The 23,855-nt window shown below is 40.3% G+C and overlaps 1 pseudogene across 1 annotated transcript; it reads right to left on the reverse strand.

The window, feature by feature from the left end:
• Nucleotides 1-605: 605 nt before the first annotated feature.
• On the reverse strand, nucleotides 606-23,647 carry LOC308416155 (mortality factor 4-like protein 1; annotated as a pseudogene). Its single transcript has 2 exons — nucleotides 23,572-23,647; nucleotides 606-1,561 (listed from the first exon to the last, which is right to left on the reverse strand). The product of its transcript is annotated as a mortality factor 4-like protein 1 (transcript).
• Nucleotides 23,648-23,855: the final 208 nt, after the last annotated feature.

Here is a 23,855-nt window from a genome sequence, read left to right on the forward strand (position 1 = left end):
ATTTATTGAAGATCTGAGAAACAATTCCTATGAGACTGACTTTTCCATAAAACTGTAGCTACACGATGCATTGCGTCTATCATGTTAAAACATGCATTAGACAAAAATACAAAAACCATAAAAACAAGCCGCCATTCTGTAACAATTGAGCAAAGATAAAATCCTAAGGAAAAACATGGATGACTTGCAAAGGATGGGCTCTTTAAGCACCATTTTTTTAAAAAAAGAGCACAAATGGATGAGTGTTCTGTTATATACACTGAAGTGAATTTTGGCATTTGGAATCAGAGCATTTTGTCAGAGAGCATTAACACATAATATAAAAGTGCATAGTGTCAAAGGAACAGAACCATCAGCATTCAAAAGCAGCTTAGTCAACTAGGCAAACACTCTTCAACATGTCTTTCTGCTGTCTATCACTGATACACTGGTAGAAACTTTGAAATGAAAAAAGTTACTCCTTTTATTTTCTCTGTTTAAACAGAAAATAAACATCAACTCTGTTATACACTAACGGTCTTCAGAGTATATCATTTGTACAAGAGAAAGACTAAGAACCAAATGGTTTACAGAGACCCAAGCACAAAAGAGAGAGAGCACACTTCTCACAAGGCTTTCCGATGGTACTCGGGAGGAGCCACTTCATAATCACTGGCACTGAACAAATTTGCAGAATTCTTCACCAGGTACTTGAGGAAATCATGTAGATAGTTCAGTAATAAAGCAATGCTTTTCTCATCTACAGGTGTATAGGCCAACATCACTCCAATTCACAAAAATAATCTCAGTAAATGTGGCGCTCCATACACCAGGGACATGGGTACATCAGGGTGATCAGCCAGAATTTCAGCATACTGTGGTCTCTCAAATTTGTAGAGTAGCTGAGTGCTCAACATTACATTGAAGTACTTTTTTATCCCTGCCACAACATCATTAACAGCATACTCCTTATTATCTGTTTTTCCTGGAGACTTCTTATAATTTGCATAATCCTCCAAAATGGAATCCACATTCTGCTTGGCAGGAAGATAAAAAAGCTGCTTTTGTCTGGTGGTTAAGTCCCAGTCATCCACAAGCCATGGTTTCAGCTCTTCAGAAATCTTCACTTTAACTTCAACTCTGTTCATAAATGTTTCTTTATTGTCAACTGTAGGATCTACCCGGGCTCTCTTCTTCCTAGGAGGCTGAGGGGTCTCACTGGTACTGCCACCATCTCCATTTCCAGGTGTTTTCTGCTTGTTCTTTTTTGTTTTCACTTCAACATTTTTCTGTTGCAGATCAGATGTCTTCTTCCCTCTCATCCTGCACTCTGCATATTGTTACTGATTGGCCTTTTGAAGTTCTTGCTGTGTCTGCAAATTGGTGTCCACGTATTTGAGTACTCTGCTTTCTGGCACCCATTCATCCCAATTTTTATTCCAACCACTGTAGTGGATAAAGTACTTCACTTGTTTGTCTTTTATGGCAACTTTTACACACTTTGCTTCATAAAGAAGAGGCCCATGGAAGCACAGCACTCGCTCACCCTCCTGGAATTTAGGCTTTGGGTCCTGCTTGGGTGCTATTTATAACTGATTCGCAGCCTCCTTCTTCTCTCACCACCCCTGAGTAATACCAAGTCTGTGGTTTTTTTTTTTTTATTGAAGAATTGAGTACAGTGATGTTAAGAGATATTAAGGAATAATGATTCTTCATTTCTGTTATTTTTGTTGTTAGAGGTAGATTATGCTTGTGTGCTTTTCTTCTTTTGGGTTTGTTGCAAGAGGATTATTTTCTTGCTCTTCTTAGGGTGTAGTTTTCCTCTTTGTATTGGACTTTTCCATCTATTATCCTTTGTAGGGCTGGATTTGTGGACAGATTCTGTGTAAATTTGGTCTTGTCCTGGAATATCTTGATTGGTCTTGTTTTGCAATATCTTGGATTTTCCATCTATAGTAACTGAGAGTTTTCCTGCATGTAGTAACCTGGGTTGGTGTTTGTGTTATTTTAGGATCTGTATGATGTCTGTCCAGGATCTTCTAGCTTTCATAATTTCTGTTGAGAAGTCTGTGTAAGTTTGATCAATCTGCCTTTATATGTTACTTCCCTTTTTTTCCCTTACTGCTTTTAGTATACTTTCTTTGTTTTGAACATTTGGAGTTCAGACTTCTTTTATGTTCATGATTATCTCTTTCTTTAGGTTAGGAAAGTTTTCTTCTAAATTTTTTGTTGGAGATATTTAGTGAGCCTCTTAGTTGGGAGTCTTGGCTTTTTTTCTGTACCTGTTATTCTTAGGTTTGATCTCCTCATTGATTCCTGGATGTCTTAGATATAGTGGGTTAAGAGCTTTTAAATTTTTACATTTTCTTTGAGTGTTGTGTCAATTCTTTCTATGTTAACTTCTGTCCCTGAGATTCACTCTTCCATCTCTTGGATTCTGTTGGTGATGCTTGTGTCTATGACTCCTGACCTCTTTCCTAGGTTTTCTGTCTCAAGGGTTGTCTCTCTTTGTGCTTTTTTATTGTTTTCATATTCATTTTTAGATCCTGGTTTATTTTGTTCAGTTCCTTTGTCTGTTTTCTTGTGTTTCTTTCAGGGCTTATACTTGTTTATCTGTGTTCTCCTGTATTTCTTTAAGGGATTTATTCGTGAGCTTCTCAAGGCCATTTATTGTCAACACGAGGCACGATTTTAAGTCCAAACCATGTGTGTGTGTGTGTGTGTGTGTGTGTGTGTGTGTGTGTCTGTGTCTTTGTCTGTGTTTGTGTGTGTTGGGATATACACTACTTGCTGGGGCGAGAGAACTGGATTCTGATGTTGTCACATTGTCTTGGTTTCTGTTGCTTAGATTCTTGTGCTTGCCTCTTGCCATCTTTTTATCTTTGATGTTAGTTGATCTTGTTTCTGAATGGAGTGTGTCTAAGCTGTGTGTCTGTGGGTTGTGGGCTGTGGGCCCTGTGCTCCAGAGGGAGATTGGTTCTGGGTGTTTAGCCATCTATGGGGCAGGATGTGAATTCCGATGGCAATGGGCCGGCCCTAGCTCTGGGTGATGATGGAGGCCTGTATTGTTCAGACCCAAGTGGTACTGTGATACCTGTGCCCTGCAAGTTCCCGGAGGTCTTTCCCCAGATAGGCAGTGGAGAGAGACCATGGGCTCATCCGTGAACTCAGGAAGGAGAGTGCTATTGCATCTCCTCTCAGTGCTCAGTTCACTCTGGGCATGCCGCTGGTCCTGATGTCAGTGTGCAGGCTCTCCTGTATTTTCTTTTTTTATTTTAATGGCACTGGCAAGGCCTTATTTGTTCACTCTTTCCTTTACCAATAAGAAAAACTTGCCTCACAACTGTCCATAACTGCAGTTCCAGGCAGTCCTACTCTTCATTGGCACAAGGCACAAAAGTGTTACACAGATATAAATTCAAGAAAACACATAGAAAATTATGCTGAAACGTGATTTCCTTCTAAATTATATGTAAACTATTTACTCCCATTGCCAGTGACCAATGTTGGCATCTGTGTGGTGTGTAAATGAGGTAGCCCTTGGGGGTCAGTGCCTAGAGCTACTGAAGGGGTTATTTTCAGATATCTACGGGGCTGCTGCCAAAGGCAGTTGTAACCTGCCACTGGAGCCTGGCCTTATTTTTCCTCCCCCCACTTGTTCTGCTAAGAACTCCTTCTTTGTATTCACTGTGGTTCTTACCCATGCCCCAGAACATTCCATCCGAGCTATCTCTACCCTGAAAACATCTGGTTTTACACACTCTTTATTGCACCTGGCCTCCCCAGGCTTCCTTGTTTACCCCTTATAAAAACAGTCCCGATTAAAGCCTGGGTGGCATTCACCCATTACTGAATGACCCATGTGTGTGTGTGTTTTTTCTTCGAGTCCCCAGGCCTCTGTCCAAGGCTCGGTGACATTGGTGGCCCAGGCATCATCATCTGGAGGTCTCACCGAGATTGGAAACTGAGGGAGAACTGATGGGATCGTCCCAGAGAGTCTGCAATTGTAAGTAAAAGGGGGGATGTGTTGGGTTGTATTATTGTTAAAAGACTATTCTTCTCTAATCTTTTTCAAAAAACTGAAACTAAAATGAGGACGATGAGTTCCCCTTACTGTTAGCAGTCACCAATTTCTCTCTTTGGAGGTTGGTGAAAGATGCTCTCTTAAGTGATAATGCTAAATTAAGAGAAATTAGGGCTGAAATGGAAAGAGCTTTTGATACTGTTCCAGATGACCAGACAAAGAAATCTGTCACTTTGGCAGATACTTCCGATGAGACGGGAGACAGTGAAAGCAAAAGCGAGGAAGAGTCTAAACAAAAAGAAGAAATTAGGAGCCTAGAAAAGAAGTTAGATAAATGTAAATTAAAAAAATTAAAAGGGCTTTTCACCAGAGAGGGTCATTCATTGCTCCTTTGGCCCTTCTAGTCTTTGAGGGTACAGGGTGGGATGATGATTATCCAGAATTTCCTGATTTGCCTTGTAGGGGGATCAGTTTCTAACCATCATCACCAGGACCTCCCATAAAGTTCCAGGCTTTTCTGTAATTGAGACTATTGTTCCGAATAACCCTAATCAACATAGTCGGCAATACATTCCATTAACCCTTAAGGAACTCAAGGTACTGAAAGAGGCGGTCACGGCTTATGGACCTTTGGCTCCATTTACCTTTGCTGCATTTGAGTCTTATACCCAGTCTAACTTAACGCCTAGTGATTGGCAACAGCTCTGCTGAGCAGTGTTGAGTGGCAGGGATTATTTATTCTGGAGGGGAGAATATCAAGAACATTGCCTTGCCACCGCCCATCTAAACGCTCAGGCAGGCCACCCTCAAAGAAATATTGAAATGTCGGGGTCAGGGCCTTATGCCGCCCTCCAGAAATCAGATAGCCTATGACCCCGCAGTGTATTTACAAGTTGCCACAGCTGCTACTCGAGCATAGAAAGCCCTGCCTAATAAAGCTGCTGGAGACCAACTATCTAAAGTTATTCAGGGACCCTCTGAGACTTTCCCAGACTTTGTCGATAGACTGTTACAACTGGCCGGGAAGCTGTTTGGTGATGTGTATACAGCCATGCCCATTGGGAAACAATTGGCATTTGAAAACGCTAATAAGTACTGCAAGGAGGCCATTTGGCCACATGGATCTAAAGGTCTTAATGATTACGTCAAAGTTTGTACGGAAATTGATGGAGCCTACCACATGGGACAAGTTATGGCGGCTGCTATTAAACTAGGGAAAACGGGGGTGGGGAGAGCCAATCATAACTGTTCTTCATGTGGTCAACCTGGACACATGAAGAGAAAATGCCCCAGACTTAAACAACATCCAGGGTCTGGGCTGTGCCCTAAGTGTAGAAAGGGACATCATTGGGGACATGAGTGCAGATCAAAAACAGCTCTTGAGGGTCTCCCAATTCCCCAGCAGGGAAACAGATGGTGGGGCCCGCTCCAGGGCCACAAACCAGAGTTTACAGAGCCATGAAGATTCCTCTTTCCAACCCTGTCCAGTAGGTTCCCCAGAACAACTCATTTATGTCAAGGACCTTATCAGAGCAACCAACAAAGTGGGAGGATTGGACCTCCACTCCTCTGCCAGAGCAATTTTAACCCTGCAAATAGGACCACAAGCATTAGGAATGGGGTTGTTTGGACCCCTGTTAAAGGGTAGTATGGGAATATTATTAGGAAGAAGTAGTGCCACAATGAAAGGATTACATGTCCTCCCTGAGGTAATAGATCCAGATTATACAGGAGAAATTAAAATCATGGTCACAGTTGAGAGAGGGGTAGTGGTTATTCCATGGGGAGACCGAATCGCTTAACTTGTTCTCTTACCTAGATTCTCCACCAATAATCCATTTGTGAAAGATACTAGAGGAGATAAGGGATTTGGGTCCTCAGGACTGGGGGCTTTTTGGGTGGCCTCTTTAGAAGATCAGCTCAACTTACCCATTGGATTGAAGATAGGCCATTTCAACGGATTCTAGATACTGGAGCAGACTCTGCTATCATTGCTAAAAGTTACTGTCCAAAAAATTGGCCACTTTCTGATTCCCCTGCAAATTTACAAGGAATAGGAACCGCCAGTTTCAAAAGAAGTAGCAAATGGTTAGATTGGCGGGATGAAGAAGGACATGGTGGTATCTGCCAACCGTTTGTTTTGGAAAATATTCCAGTCAATCTGTGGGGTAAAGATGTCCTCCAGGGTATGGGGGCGGTTCTGACTACACAACCAGCTGAAAAAATGATGCATAAGATGGGCTGGTGCCCACGTGCAGGGCTAAGAAAGAAGGAACCACTTTCAGAGTTCTCCTTGCCAACTCGACATGGAGAAAACGGTTCTGGTTTAGGAAATTAATCCTGATGGCCACTGCTTTCCCTCTGTCCACCCCATATCTATTATCTGGATAAACGATAAGCCAGTGTGGATTGATCAGTGACCCTATATCAAGGAAAAATTGGAGGCAGCACATACCTTGATAGCAGAACAACTAGCAGATCATGAAATATTTGCCACCTATACTCACTGGTGCTACTCAGTGAGTGGTCCAATTTGAACCTCTTTTCCTCAGATCTTTGTTTCTGTTTGAGAATGAGTTCATTCACCAAGAAATTAGGATAGAGGTGGTCAATGTTGTCCACAACATAATTACACTTGGGGCATCTATTATTGTCCTCCAAACTCTGATGAATACACTGGTAGCAAAAGCCGTGGTCACATTTTGTTATGTATGCCCCCTCAATCATATTAAAGCAGATGGGGCTGAGAAGTCCCACTGAACCCTGGAGTGTGGCTGTATTTTGCTACTGTGTGATGGAGAAGATCTTCAAACTGAGGCACTGTGCTGTCTTCACTGACAAGAGTACAAGCCACTCCTTTCTTCCACACTTTTAATATCCTCTTCTAAAACACTTAGTTCCTTCTGGATCTACGTGGATCTTAGTTCCTCCTGGATCTAAAAGGGGGTTACCAATGACACCTCCTGCAAGACAGGGTACTGCATCCCCTTAAATACTACTTTTACTCAAAAAGGTCAAGAGACTAACCCAACAGAATGGTTAAGTTGCACTCAAAGAAGAGTGTTGCTTTTATGTGGATCATTCTGGGGTTATTAAAGATTCTATGGACAATCTACAGAAGAGATTGGCCAAGAGGCAGAGAGAAAGAGGAGGAAAAAGAACGTAAACTGTTCCAGAGTTCTTGAAGCGGGAACGGAAGGTCAGGAGACATCCTGACTCTCCGGTTCCCACTGAAGAAATGTTTAGTCTGGTTCTGGGTCCCTTAGGAAAGAGAACAGGGTCCCTTCGACACATGTAGTTCTCCTCTCTTGTGTGTTTGTCTCTTGGTGCACCAAGCTGTCTTTCCATACATGTGTGTCAATTTGTTTCTGTGTTTTTTTTATGGTGGTACTTGTGTTTCATGTTCAAAAGAAAATGTTGTGTGTTTGTCTCTTGATTTAGTTTTAATTTGTGTCTAGTAGGGTAAAATTAAGGATAGAAAGCAGGCATTTGGGGCCCCACACCTGAAGTTAACAGTTTAGCTCAGCTGGAGACCTACCTGGGTTGGCCTTGGCCCTGAGGAACTCACAGACCAGTCTATTACCTGATCACTTGGCAATAAGAAAGCAGGGCCTCGGCAACTCAGCAAGAGAGCTTGAACAGAAACCTTAAATTGGCTTCTGAAGTTGATGAACATAAAGTGTAATTATTCCTCAAACTCTTTAAGATTACCAGTACTAATGTAAGGAAAATACTTAAAGACCTGAAACCCATAATTATCCAAGTGGGCAGAAATTGATGTAATAATTTATTTATAACTGTTATGATTTCACTTTTATTTGTCGGTATGACCAGCATTTACCATTTTCTTATGTTTGGAACAGTTCTTTTTAATAAGTTTCTAGGCATTTTGTGAAGTTGACTTGCAGCTTTTCAATTGATGATGGTGAGACAACAGTACAACGTCCTTCATGAAGGAAGAGATTTCATCGACACTGCATACTAGTACTTTTTCCCTCTTGACCTTTACTCTCTATTTCTTTACCATGCCTGTGCTCCATAGCTTATTTCAAGTACCCAGTGTGTCCAGAGCTTGGTGTCATGCTCTTTCCCTCCTTCATATAATCACAAGGTCATGAGGTGGAGCTGAGACTGCAAGAGGGGCTTGTTATAGTCGTCCTGGACCCTCTGTGAAGCATGCTTTCTTGATGCCAGTCAAGGCCAATATAACATTTTGAACCACAGAAAAATTGTGGCCATAACAACAAGCAGTTAGCCAAAGATGGGCAACCTTCTGGGACCAGGCCCACCTAAGACAGGGACTCTGAAGACTGGCAGGTACCCAGAAAAGGACAAGGGCCATGAATCACCAGATTGATCCTAAGACAAGGCGCTGTTTGAAATTGGAGTTATACCTCTTTTTTGCTCATTTGAGCCTCTACTTCCCTCTACAAACTTGTCTTTTATATAATATATAAGGGGGAGCTGTTGTAACCCGGCATTGGAGCCTGGCCTTATTTTCCCTTCCCCTGCTTGATTTGCTAAGAACTCCTTCCTTGTATCCATTGCGGTTCTTAACCACGCCCCAGAACATTCCACCCGAGCTATCTCTACCCTGAAAACAACTTGTTTTGCACACTCTTAACTGCACCTGGCCTCGCCAGGGTTCCTTCTTTACCCCTTATAAAAAATAGTCCCGATTAAAACCTGGGTGGTATTCACCCATTACTGAATGACCCATGTGTGTGTGTTTCTTTTTCAATCCCCCAGGCCTCTGTCCGAGGCTTGGTGACAGTGGTGGCGTGGGCATCGTCAGGCAGTCAACGACTAAAGATATTACTGAACAGGCAACAAAGCTTATATTAATGGGGCTGGAATGCTCTGTAGTCATCAGAAAAAAAATGAACTTTTAACTTCCTGTGGCCTGTGATAAAGACCAGAAAAGAGAGAAAATTCAAACATACATACACTGAATTGATAAATCAAAAAGCAGAGTCCAGTAATTTCAAACACAAGAATAAATACAGACACTCATACATATATACATACATGAATACATACAGAAATACAGACAGAGATATATCCATTCACACATAGGATGGTTAGAGCAAAACTCCAGCAAGCAAGCTTCAAACAGTTCACACATATGTAGGTAATTGCACACAATAAGAAATCTCTAACACCTACCTAAACAAGCTTTACAAATATTCATGCATGCACACAGTTGATGGTAGAAGAAACAGTGTTGCAGCCCATCACACAGGGGCCATAACAGATGCACATAGTTGACGGATGTCTAACCCTCTTACTTTATTCTTTGTTCCATCACTTAGATACCCCAGAAAATCTTTGAAGCAGTATGAAATTACAATGTGATTATGCTGTCGTTTTTTTCTAGTGAATGGTTACCAAGAAACAGTGAGTTTATCCATATCTTTACAAGAAACAATACTATGTAGTAAAGAAAACAAATTATTACCCCAAACCTATGTACATTCATAACTAAGTAACTTGTTACAGATTAACAAAGCTTAAGCAAGCAAGGTATTTTTCTCAGCCAGTTTCTCTCACTGGCAGGCAACAATTTATGGTTACAAAGACACGAGTAATTATTTTACCACTTATCCCTAAAAATTAATCTTGTAAGAATCTTAAAACACTCACAAATCTAAACACTTATAAAAAATCAGTCATACTTACTTTAAATCCTCAGAATGAATATCTACTCAGGAGCAATTCTTAATAAATCCTATGAGGAAACTGAGGGAAAATGCATATAAGAAATCAATTATTAGTACCAGGGATGTTGCCGAGTGAGTGACATGAAGCTCCCTTAGAGTTTTCCATAGTTCTTAGATTAAGAGGAATGTGAGGGCAGTGAGCAGAACAGAGCTCCATAACAGCATAATAGCATAAAGTCCTCAGGACACACAGTTCTCAGGACACGTAGTCCTTGGAGCTATGTCACACCAAGGCACTCTCATGTGGCTGTGGTAACCCAGAGGCTGCATTCTTGATCCTCTCCATTTGAGACTTGATACTGAAATAATTTATTTACATAAAAAATGCATGTAGTTTTGGATACGCTTCTTAATAACTTAAGTTTCTTAATTGTTTGTAGTTCTGTGTGGTGATGTAAATATTAGGAGAGTCCCAGGAGCCACTGAGTAATAGGAGAATGTTATTTATTCTCCTGATCTTAGCAAGAAGTCAAGAAACAATTGTAGCTGTTTGTTATGCAGACAAACCTTCAATAAGTTTTTTACTGTTTTACAGTTTTCATGGCACACGTTTTTCATGCCTTTGCCATATTTATTTCAAGTTTTTTGTTGTTGCTTTGTTTTGGTTCAGTTTATTGAGAATAGTTTTGTGTCCTTCCTTTTTCTGATTGTCTTTTGTATATAAAAAGGATACTGATGGCTGTGTTTTGTGTTTTTTTTTTTTCAACTTTTATCAGTACTTATCAGCTCTAGGAGTTTTTATTTATGATTTAGTTTTTCATGTATAGAAACTTAACATCTGAAAAAATATATGTTGATTTCTTCACTTCTCATTTATTTGTATTTTTTTTTGATTTCTTTGACTTCTTTTATTGCTCTAGGTAACATGTAAGAAGTATGTTAAGAAGTGAGAAGAGTGAACATCCTTGTCTTGGTCCTGATTTTAGCATGAAAAACTTAATTCTTCCCGTTTTTGGATGACTTTCGCTATATATTGCCTTTAACAAGTTGAAATATATCCCTTGGATCTGCAATACTTTCATCACAAATGGATGCTGTGCTTTGTAAAAGGTTTTTTATGTATCAAATAGGGTGATTGTCTTTTATTTTCTAGTGGTAGAGTATGTTGGTTAGTTTGCATGTATTGAATCTTTCTTCCATCTCTGGGATGAAGCTGCCTTCAACCTAATGGGAAAGCTTCAATAGCTGAACAACACTTTCAGAAAAGTGGGTGGATTGGAAATTAACTCAAGAATCAGTAGCTTGCCTTTACACAAATCATAAATGGGTTGAAAAAAATTAGGCAAACAATACCTTTTACAATAATCACAAATAATATTAATTATCTTTGTGTAACCACCAAATGAAATATAGGTATGACAAAAACTTCAAGACTTTGGAGAAAGAAAATGAGGAAGATACCAGAGTATGGCAAGATTTCCCATGGATCAGTATTAATGTCAGGTGCATTGTGTGTATCAGTGTGACTTCCAGGGTGGAGTCACAGTAACCAGTACACAGGACATGCATAACAACAATGAGTGAATGGAGTTTATTAAATGTTCAAGCATCTTTTATGGGGAAGCTGAATAAAGACTTTTTATAGCTTCTAATTCTCAACAGCCTCCATATCACAAGCAATAACTTGTCTAGGTTCAAGCTGACCAAAACCTCCTTGTAGACTAAGAAATCTGTCAGCAGTCCACCTCTTTTAAGTGTTGCTTACATCAGTTGAAAACAAAGTAAGTTTCCCATGAGAAAATGTTTGTGAAGTTCACTTTCTGGGGTATGTATCTGTGATGGTTTCATATACTTGGACCAGGGAGTTTCACTATTAGAAGGCATGGTGTTGTTGGAGGAAGTGTGTCACTCTGGGTGTGGGCTTGGAGACATTTCTCCTAGCTGCCTGAAGATGCTCAGTCTGTTTCTGGTTTCTTTTGGATGAAGATATAGAACTCTCAGCTCCTCCTGTACCATGCCTACCTGGATGTTGCCATGCTCTTGTCTTGATGATAATGGACTGAACCCCTGAACCTCTAAGCCAGCCCCAATTAAATGTTGTCCTTGTAAGGCTTGCCTTCGTCATGGTGTCTGTTCACAGCAATAGCACCTTAACTAAGACAGTAGCTAAATTGGCAGAACATCGACATTCTCTACTGAGAAAGTATTCTTTCTAGATGTGCCAGTATGCTGAGATTTACACAAATCTTTGTGTCATCTTGCAGGTAGCAGGCTGGGAGACATGCCATTTCTCTATAGTTTGGTAGAATTAACATACTGAAAATGGCCATCTTATCAAAATCAATCTACAGATTTAATGCAGTTTTTATCAAATATCCAGCACAATTATTTTCAGTTCTTGAAAGAGCAATTCTCAATTCTACATGAATAAATGAAAGATCCAGAACAGTTAAAGTAATTCTATACGATAAAAGAACTTCTGGAGGTATCACCATCTCTTACTTCAAATGGTACTACAATGCAATAGAAATAGAAACTGCATTTTTTTTGAGACAGACAGGTCAATCAGTGTAATTAACTTGATGACCCAAACAACTATGGACACTTAATTTTTGACAAAACCAAACCATACAACAGGGGAAAAAAGAAATTTTCAAATGATGCTGGTCTAATTTGATATCTGTATGTCTAAGAATGTAACTGGGATGCCTTATCTGGTCTCAGCTGGAGAGATGTGCCTAGACCTGCTGTGACTTCATGTGCCAGGGTGAAGTGATAACAAGCACTAGCTTATGTGCCTTTGTTTTAGCTGATGATTACTTTCTTTTGCCTTCAGTATAATGATATGAATTAATAAGAAATTGTTAATGAGTAGAAGTGCACTCTGATTTTTTTAAGTAGAAATGACTGGTTTTATATAGAAGTTGGGATTTATGATGCTCTTACAGATTTTTTGGTAAGATTAGTTTATAACCACAAATTGCATCCTTTTGTTTTCATTAATTCAATTATTTATTCACTTTACTACTGATCACATCCTGCCTTTCCTTTTCTCCCAGTTCTACCCTCTGACCTTTTCCTCTCATTTCCTGCTCCTATTCTCCCAGAGAAGCAGAGGCACCAAGTCCCCACTCCCACCAGATACCACACCACCTTTGGACTCTACGTTGTATCAAAATAAATGCATCCTCTGTCATTGAGTTCAGACAAGCCAGCCCAGCTTGGGGAAAAGGTTCATAAGGAAAGTTAACAAAGTTTAATAAAAGACAGCCCCTGGTATGGTTGGGAGACCCACATTAAGAGCAAGCTTCACATGTGCTCCATATGTGTAGGAGGCCTAGGAATATACCATGCATGCTCTTTACTTGATGGTTCATCTCTGTGAACCCTCAATGGCTCCAAGTGGCTTTGCTTTGTAGGACTTTTGTAGGTATACTTTACCCCATCTACCTCAATCCTTCCTCTAACTTTTCAACAAGACTCCCTGAATTCTGCCTCATGTTTGTTCATATTTATCTGCTGCCAATGAGATGCCAAATCTTTGAAATTCAGATCCCATTTTAGAGAACCTGACCTACGTTTGAACTCAGGTAAACAGGCTGTTACCTAGCATTAATTTCAAGGTTGCACCCCAAAAAAACCTGAACTCAGCTCTAGTTTCTAGGCTCATCCCCAACAAAAACAGCACTCAATAAAACTAGTGTCATCAGGTTTAACCTGTATCCCCTGTTTACAAAATGACCTCCTGCCTAATGACCACCAATGCAGACGGGAGTAGATATTAACTTTGTGATATGACTGCCAGCAGTAGCTAATTATGTTACAGGCCACAGGAACTTTCCAGTTAAATTCTTGCATACATACTCCCTGCTTTCTACTTAAAGCCTTGCCCAGATAGATATTTGAGCTCCCCCACAACTAAAACTGACCTTTGCTCTGCAGTGGACAAGGGGCTCAGCTAGATGCAATAGAATAAAACCCTGCTCAGAGTTGCTTTATATTTGCTTCTATCTGGATTTGGGGGAATAACTAACATTTCTCTGGTACAACATTTTGCTGCTACGATGTACAAGACTACCAATCTGGTTGATCTTAAAGCAAAAAAAGAAAAAAATTCAGCATTTGTGTTCATATGTTTGTAACACTGTGTTTAACTTCCTGCTTTTTCCCTCTCTGAGGGCTCAATTTGTCTGAACTTTCTGTGTGATATGAAGGGCAGAACAGGAGCAAGCTTCTGCAAAGGCAAATGTGATAACTTCCAGCCACAGTAAAATTTCTTTTTGTCGAACATAGTGATTTTGCCATAGTAATTCTTCTAGGTTTCAGCTTCTGTGTGAGTGTCAGAAGTTTCCTATGTAGTCTTTAAGCACTTGAGCATTGGCTTAAAATCTTGTAATTTGTCTGAATGTTAGAAACTTTGTGTGAAATCCACAGAGCAAAATGAAAACTTGTGTAAAGATATGTGACTTATACTGCTATGCTGATTTTTCCAGGACTAAGTAAAAATGTGTGCAATACTGAGGGCTGCCATGTGTGAGTGCCACATACTACTAGTAGGTTCTTGTTACTAGGGTCCGTATCATTTTCAGGTCTGAGTGGAAGGATATCAGTCTTCTGTGACTGCCATGTTATTCTGATTGTTTCTTGTTACTACAGACTTTTTTGTTTTGTTTTTTGTTGCTGGCTGTCTCTGTTTTAGATTCTGAGTGGCAACACATTTGTCTTCTGTGAGTGCCATGTTCTGGTTGTTTTTTGTTACTACAAACTGTATTTTTTTATTATTTTATTTTTTTGGTTTTGGTTGATTTATGTTTCTAATTGTGTCTTTTTCTGTTCACCGATTCTAAATGGTATCATATCCTTCTGGTACAAGGTCTTAAATTAGTAAGTCTATGCCACTTTCTGGTTATTCCTCAATTCTGCCTGATGGAGAGAAAGGTTGAACTTGTGTTTTGGGTGTCATAACATGGTTTTTGCATGAGCACCACTTTCTGGTTGTTTCTTGTATCTGCTCCATAGGGAAAAAAAGGTTTTGTTTGTATTTTTATGTGTTGTTTTGTGTTTCTGGTTACAGGATGATGTTGATGAGGTAACTTTGAGAAGATAACTTTGATGAGATGATTTTGGCTTTGCTACTCTTTTGCTACTCTTTTTTTTTTTTTTTTTTTTTTTTTTTTTTTTTTTTTTACTCAGACAGGCTTTCTTCAGGAGTCAAGGCTGCCTCCTTTCTCTGTTCCCTGTCTCCCCACCCACAGAACCCCACTTGGTTGGGGCTTGTTCTTTACCTGCCCCAAGGGACTGCTATCCAAGCCACATGAGCATTCAAAGATGGGGAGCCTTGGAGGCTGTGGGCAGACAGCACTCCCCACCCCACCCTGTGGAGCAGACAAGTATCCTGAGAATCATGTTCTCTGTGGAGCTCCACTGTAAGGGGCAGGAAGGGTTCTGGTGTGCAGTTGCTGATGAGTTGGACCCCACAGCCTTTCCCTTCCAGAGGCGCTTTAGCCAGGCGGTGGTATCCTGTTTGAGGGACAGGATAGGAGAACAGCAGTTGGGTAGTTAATTTCTTCTCCCAGGCCTTGGGGTGTCCTCTTCAGAATATGCCAGCCAACAGCAGGGGAGGCAGCAGCAGTCCTAGGAAAGGGCCCCACACATGAGCAGAATTCTTCAAATCCCAGCCGGCGTTTTCAGAGTCCTCTGCACCTGTCCAGGATGACTGTAGGGCCAGGGTGCGCCCACTTGTGGCATTACCCGAGGAACTAGGGAAGTTGGGCAGAGATGTGGAGGTAGGGTGGCCGGACTGTTCCAGTGAGGCCTTCTGTCCACCGTACTCTTGGGCTGGAAGAACTGGGAACACAACTCGGCCTCTGCCTTAGGCAGCTTGGCCTTGAGAGTTCAGGCAATTCGGCCTCTGCTTCGGGCAATTCTGCATCGGGCAACTCAGGCTCAGGCAACGGGACCTTGGGCTCAGCCTCCTCCTGCATTTGAAGTAGGGAACCTGTCTCTGCCAGGGACATCTGGTGCAGAGATTTCTCTGCGCTCACAGAGGTTGCACTGGACTTGTTGTCTCCTTTGTCCGCAGATTTGGGGACAGGGATATGTGGTGATGTGAGGAAGTTAACTGGCCCCTCCTGTGAGGGCTAGATGTGCCTACTGCTCATTTCTATGAGGCTATTGATAGGGAAAAGGGCCTTCTGGCAGCAGAAGGAAGATCTACTACTAATAAAGAGGGAATCCTCTCCTACTAAGGGCTCTAGAGTGGTGTAAAAGTCTTGCCATCATTCACTGTCCAGGCATAAGAAGGAAAGAAACTCCATCTCATACGGCAGCAACAAAGCACATGAAACAGCCTGGCAGGTGGCCCTAGAAACTGGACCCCTCATGCATTTGATTACTCTAAATTCAGAGAACCTCACACTCCATGACCAGCATAAATATACTACTGAAGATAGGATCTAAAAATCAGCCCATGTCTCAGTGCCATAGGCATGTTGGATTACAGCTGACCACAAACTTATCATACAAGAGAAAATGGGTCTACATATATTGAAATAGTCCATCATTCTTCACACATGAGAGCCAGTAGAATGAAGGACTTAGTCTGACAGTCCAAAATCAAGACAGTCCAACAGCAGAATCAAAAATGCCAATTTGAAAACCGCAGAAAAATTTAAAAACTGTAAGGCCTGTTAATTGACCAATGCAGTGGCCAATGTGAAGAACCCCAGTACTCAATAAGAGAACAACAACCAGGAATCTATTAAGAAATTGACTTTACAGAGATAAAAACAAGAAAACTGGGATACAGATTTTTGCCAGTATTTATACATACATTTTACAGAATGACTAAGCCTTTCCCAATTAAATATGAGATTATATAAACAGTAACAAAGATATTACTAAAAGAAATTCTTCAATCATATGATTTTCCAAGTTTATAAACTTATGAAGGGACTTTAACTTCAAATTTTTGCAAGACCGAATGTTGAACTTTGTCAGATATTAAATTGGTGGCTTCTGTTCTCTCACCAGCTTCTCCTCTATAGTCTCTCATTTATTAGATACTCTCTCTGCCACTATTACTATGTTCCTCAGGCTCCTTTTTTCTAACCTCTCAACCTTCTGGGGGTATCTCTCATTATCTGGTGCTACCTGATTAATAAATTTAGATTGATTTCTGCATTTGCTTTTGATGATTCAGGGTTTGTGTGAGCGAATTGTCAAAATGCCTCCATGAGTCTCTCTAAAAAAGCTGCAGGGAGTTCCTTTATTCCCCAACTAATGACATACACTCTGACCAAATTGTAGGGCATTGTGGCCACCTAGTGACCTTTTAGAAGAGCCTAAAGGTAGACCTTTTATTTTCAAGTGATATAATCTCAGCCTGGCTATATCAGGGTAAAGCAAACATATTTGGGAACTTCTGCATGGTGCCAGAAACCAGCTTCTTAGGTTCTTATGTGGTGAAGTGGTCCATAAAATGTGGAAGATGCAGTCTGTCTTGTGTTAATGTCTATTAAGTCAAAGTTACTTTGTCAAAAGCATCAGTCAAAGTCATCTCATCAAAGTTTTCTTGTCAAGGTTTTCTTATCAAAGTCATTTTGTCAAACTCATTTTGTCAAATCATCATGTAATGAGAAATATAAAACAATCTATAACAACACAAATATAACCTTCCCTGTCTATGAAGCAAAAACAAGACACAAGCAGAAATTGGTACTCATGCAAAACCACTCTAAAGACACCCAAAACACAAGTCCAACCTTTTCTCTCTGTTAGGCAAAAACGAGAAATAACCAGAAAGTGGCACACACCTACAAGAAAAGTACCAGATTGGTGGGCATCTCTTGATTTTCCTGAGCTCATGCCCAACCCAGACAAAGACTTGGGATGTCTCCTGGCCACACTTTGGCCACAGATCTCAGACAAGTCTGTATTAAAAGCAACCAAACAAGGAAAAAAATTAAATGCCTTGTACGGAGAAGGATGTGGTGCCGTTGTCAATCTGTGAACAGAAACAGAAAGCAACAACAACTAAAACCAGAAGAAAATACACCCTATAATAACAAGAAACATCCAGACTGTGGTGTTCACAGAAGACAAATGTGGCACCACTCAGACCTGGAAAAGGATACAGCCCGCAGTAACAATAACCAACCAGAAGGTGGCAGGCATATATACATGATTAGTATCGGGACTGCACAAATGTTTACTCAGACCTTGAAAAATCACCATGGTATCATAAGTCACTTACCTTTTCACAAGTTTTTGTTAGGCTCTGTAGATCTCACACAAAGTTTCTAACATTCTGACAAATTAGCTGCCACATAAATAACAAGATTTTGTACTAATGCACAAGTACTCACCTGCTCAAACCACATAGAAAATTTCTGACCCTCATAGAGATTTCTCAGTGTAACTCAAAGCTAGAAGAGTTACAATGGCAAAAACAAGCCACCAGTTTCTGCACAAATAAATTGTTGTTTTGATATGCAGGTGAGGGAAGGCACAGACAAAGCAAGGCAGTGAAAAAGTAAGGCAGGGACAAAGTTTTAGAAAGGCAGGAGAGATAGGAGAGGAGGGAGAAGAAGCCAAGATGGAGCAGGAAGAGAATGGTCTATCTCCTTGTGGCTTTGGATAGCCACAGGAGCAATAAATGTTGTGATATGGATGGATTATTATGGGCAATTTATCTTTTCTAGATGGGCAGATTGTATTATTTCAATTGGACCTGAATTTATTGTGTAGACATTTTATGGAGTGAGAATTGACTGATATAAATCTGATTGGTGAATTACAAACTTCTAGAGTTTAGATTTGATGGGCTATTGGGAATTATGACAGTAACCACAGGCAGTGGTTATGGAAAATGTGAGCAGAGTCTTCTGCAGAGAGTCTCAGTAAGGTGGCCACCACTGAGATGAAAACATGCTGAAGATGCCATATGGCTCTATGATGCTGGCCGTATCGTGGGTTGGAAGATCTTTTTTTAATATATACTGCAACAGGTGGCAAACCAACATTTTAGACAAGAGTCCACTAAAAATTTAAGATTACCAACCTGAGAGTTAAAGGGTTTTTTTCTAAGTTAAAGAAGGGTGGTGCCATGATGAGTCACATGATGGCTCAAGTGCAGGAATCTTAAACAAAGAAACAGACAAACTCAGCTCACAAATAAACCAAGTAAAAGAAAAAACAACAACAAAACCCAAATGGCAAAACAAATGAAATTCCTAAATGAAAACCTAAAGAGAGCTTTACATCCAGTGATATGGCTCAGAGGGAAATGGTACTTTCTCACAAGCCTGAATTCAGGAATGAGGCCCACAGGTATACTGAGAGAAACCACTTCAGGTTCTTCTCCTCTCACCTCTATTTGCATGCCCCCCTGCTGATAAACCAAAGTACAAATAAACTAGTACAGTTATGCAAAGAACAGCAGGGGAGTTGATCAAGGATGGTGGTGCAAGCTTCAGGGAACTGATAAAGAGTGGCCCCCAAACTGAGTCTTGCCTAGACAACATAATGCAGTTAGGTCTCATTCAACCAAATACCATTAATGGGAGCTGGGTGTTAAATAGGCAGCTTAGCCCCTTGTCCTGGGCTTCATGAATGAAAATAGCTAAAGTAAGAATTCCAAGCTCATTGTGTCAAAGGGTGGGGGGGGGCTTCAAAAGTGCTATGGATGTCTTTTGGGAAGAGTAAGGAGAAATCAATAGTGGAAAGAACAATTTTCAAAATTACATGGGACCAAGAGAAAAGAGATTTTGAGCTGGATGGGACACATGGGCAGGGAATTAGGGAGCCTAGGAGAGAGCGTTTACCTTGACAGGTTAATAGATACCTCAGTTATTAATGGAAAAGCCATGAGTACATCTGGCCATAAATAAAGAGAAGAACTCCATAATTAACAAGCATGAAACATTTCCAGTCTCAGATGGCATGGAGGCCTTTGTCTAAATACCTGATGGTAGGAAAAGGACCTTCTTCAGGTCCAGGCTTAAATGGGCTCAATAGGAGTGGATAGACCCCTGGTCCTATTATATAGTTGAAAGCTTCTTTCTACAGTTTTTTTTATAATTGGCCTATGCCCCTCTGAGAAGCTTGTCTAGGGTATTCTTGAGCAATTCCATGCTAAGTGTGGACCACAGTAGATGCTGCTTTTTGGGCAGCATAGTTTCACCACTGTGGTAGAAGCCTTGACCTGCTGATTTTGAACTTCTGTACCATGCTCTTCAGAGTAGGAAGATTGAGACTGGGAGGTTTTCTTCACCTTGTTGTTGTTTATTTGTTTGGTCATTTATTTGGTTTTGTGTCTTCTATCTTTAGTTGAGAGTTTTCTCAGGACATGTCTGAGGGTGAAATCACACAGTTAAGCCTTATTCTATGTCTGGCCATGAAACTTACAATTCCCTGGCTAGCCTGATGCTCAGAGATATTATTCTGGTAGCTCACTGCACTCTACCACCTTGTGCAGGTGTAGCAGCAGCTTCAGAGTTGTGCCCTTAGTATTTAGCCATTCACATCTACCTACTCCATGCAATTCCTTTCTGGTTTCAATCCTGAGTCTGTAAAATAGGAACTGAGAAGAAACACGGTGAGCCTCAGAGAAACACTTGTTTGCAGCCCAAAGTCAGGAGTAGCAATTTCCTTTCTTGCTTGGCAGTTGTACTCAACTGGCAGAGGCATGGGACTAAAGATCTGGATTCCAATGGAACTTCTGAGCTTGGCTTCTCCTTATTATCTCTACAAAAATTGGGCTGTTACAGGACACTGGCCACATCTAGGGTTGGTCTTCAATGTTTGCAAATCTTGAAACTCTCTGCCAGGTGTGCCTAGAAAGTAACCTCAAGGGTAACTTTAGCATTCCTTTTTCTCGAGGGACAGCATCAACCACACAATTCATAACACAAATCAGTTGCCTTCCAATCTTGGGCAAAACTTTGAATGACTTACCAACTACACATGTTTAAACAACCTTTCCTTAAGAAAAGTGGCTAACATTAAATTGGGGTGTTTCTTGTGTAAATATCTAATATTTTGTTGTATTTATAGGGTATTGTGCATATTGTGCATTTAAAACCTGAGATCCACAGGGGCCTGAAGAAATGGGCCTAGAACCTGAAGCCTGAGTTCCAATTGAGAGCCACTGATGATATTAGTTCTGAAACCAAACATTGGTCTTCTTGTACAACAACGTGTGTTCTTAGGGCATGAGGCATCTAAGTTCACCTATGGCTTGCTGGGCTTTTTTTATTTGTTTGTTTTCTCAAAAGCACAAAAGATGTTTATTGTGAGCAAACGTCCAGCAGGTTCACAGGTTACAATCAAAAAGGCCACAAGGCTGACTGGCAGAGAGGGAGACAGTGTATATGTGGGGGAACAAAGAGTGTGAGAGACATAAAGGTTGTTTCAATGATTCTTCTGTATGACAGGCAACCTATATGTCCCTATGTGAAGCACCTTAACTAATAGCTTTCAATGATGACATGCCTGGCATCAATTTCTATATTTCAACTCTCTCAGGAGGGCATTTCTGGCAAATTCCTTAAACTTAGTCCCTTTATTCCACTCAGACAACAGTCATGACATCCAAAGAAAGTATCAAATGGATTTTCTCCCTTCATTTGCTTAATTATTACATAGTTTTGACTTTGGCACAGGACTGTGTCTTTCTGTGAAGCCAGGGTTGTTTTAGAACTCTAAGTTCTAGCAATCCTCTTGCCTCTGCATCCTTCTAATGCTAGGATTGAGGTCGTGAATCAATATAACTCATGGTTGTGTAACTCCATAATATTAGCAAACCTCAGAACATACTCAATACAACAGGTATGCTGTGAGCTTGGCCCTGCCCTGAGAAAGTATGTGGGGGAGAAAAACAGGAATCTGAGAGACAGAAAGGTTGTTTTAATGTCTTTCTTTGTACCCCACATTAATCCATATGTCTAACTATCTGGGATTCTCAGAGATTGTGACTTCAGACACTGCTCAGATGGTTGGAAACAAAAGGATGTACAGTGACTGATATCTTGGAACTGGAGCTTGACATGGTAAACAGTCAGATGAGCTGTGGGAAGAGGGCTCTTGTGGGGACAGAAGCACAACTTGGCAGTTTTGAGTGACTTCTGACAGAATAGTGTAAATAGGTGATTTTTCATCTTTGTGCAGCCTCCTTCAGTTCCTTCTGTTCTTCCTTATCTTTTCCATTGAGGTCCCGAGCCTCAGTCAATAGTGAGTGTCTGTAATTGCCTTAGACAAATGTTGGCAGAGCCTCTCACAAGACAGCCATACCAGTCTCCTATATGTTGGCATCAGCAATAGTGTTGGGGTTTGATGTCAGCTGATAGAATGGAACCCAAGATAGGTGGTCTCTGGATGGCCTCTCCTTCACTCTCTACTACAATTTTTGTTTCTATTTTTTCTTCAGAGAGGGATAATTTTAAGTTAAAATTGTTGAGATGTGTGAGTAGCCCCTTCCTCAACTGGGAGACCTGCCTATGCAGAGGTCGTGGTCTCTTCAGGTTCTATGGCCCATCTATTGCACATTTTAGCTAGTTTCCATCCCCAATGGGTCCCAGGAAATCTCTCCCATGTTAGTGTCTTTCTTTCAATAACATATAAAATATGTTAACCAAAAAACTATACAACCCTTTGAGTGAAAGAAAGGCTTCCATGGCACCATTGAGGGTACCTGTCTTTCCAATTTAGGATGAAGAAATAAAATTATGTTTCTACAACTTCCAGAGCAGTTAAGTCAGAAGCTTAGTGGTTATGATGGCAAGGAAGGTTTTTGTTGTTGTTGTTTTGTTTTGTTTTGTTTTGTTTTCCATTTTTAAATGTCATGTTAAATGTTCTCACCACTGTACTTCAAATCTACATTGTACAAAGTAACCAGAAAGTGTGCCACGGTAATTGACCAACCTCAGAGTGTACCTTTTATACCAGTGTCTTCTCGGGCTCTTTTGGTACAAAACATGTTTCTCATTCAAGTGAATTGAAATGCTTCGGTTGAGTAGATGCTCAGGAGCCTCATAAACAATAACAACAACAACAAAGATATTGCACCATCTTTGTTTAGTAATTCAATGTTTGTTTCTTTCACAGCAAATAATTACTTCATTAAAGTTAAAACTTCCAAATATAATGTAATAGACTTCAAATTGAGTCAGATCACTCAAGATGAAAATACTCTGCTAAATACTGATCACTTACAATAACTTTAACAGTTAATTGTCCGTAACAAACATCAAGCTTTGCCTAGACCAGTTTTAAGACAATCTGTTAGGACTCCTCATGCAGGTGAAAAACGCTCTTCAATTTTCTTGTCTTTTTATTTTTAATATAAAAGTTGGAAAGGACATTCAAGTTTCAAGTCTCCACATTGAACTTAAAAAAAAAGTCATCATCAGCGTGTGGAGGTAAACAAGTCAAGTTGTGTAACTCCAGAAGGTAGAGGCCTTTGATTGGTGCTCATAGTTACATATGCACAGAGTTAAGTAATAAGTTATTTACTACTGTGACTCCCACAGCTTTGCCTAAGGACAGAAACACATTTGACATGGTCCTCTATGTACCTTTGTGGCTGTAATTTTTTTAAATTGCTTTTTGTCTTTTATTTACTATTTTTCACTGTCCAATGTAGGAAAAGTCTCACAGAATTTCACAGACCAAAAATGTGCAAGCTAGTTCTTTATACAGCAGTGTTGGGATTCTTTTGAAATTAGCCCAGAAATGAATTATTTACACACATGAAAGATGCATGCTTGGGTCTTTTTTTCTTCTTTCTTTATGTAAGAAAGAGCAAGAAAACTTCTAATAAAAATAGATTATATATATTATTGCATATATATTATATCGGAGATTAGGCAGCACACATCACCAGCATGGATTTAATGAGAAGCCAGTTACAGGGCTTGGTCATGAGGTAGCAAGCCCCTCCTGACCCATGGCACCACGCGGCCACGATCAGCTCACGTGGCTCCATGATTAGTCACTGGCAAGCTTTCTAAATTCTTTAGTTTTAGAAAAATTTTAATGTTTAGGAATGGCTCAAATATCAAAATGTATGATTGTCCTCTGTGTGTGAGTGTATACATGTGAACAATCTTGCTTCATTAAAAATATTAATAATAAAATAAAAACATAAACCCCAAATGCCCAAATCTGGTTCAATTTTCATTTGTTCTGAGGTG

This window comes from Micromys minutus (genome assembly GCF_963924665.1).
Source record: "Micromys minutus genome assembly, contig: SCAFFOLD_202, whole genome shotgun sequence".
Taxonomy (NCBI): domain Eukaryota; kingdom Metazoa; phylum Chordata; class Mammalia; order Rodentia; family Muridae; genus Micromys; species Micromys minutus.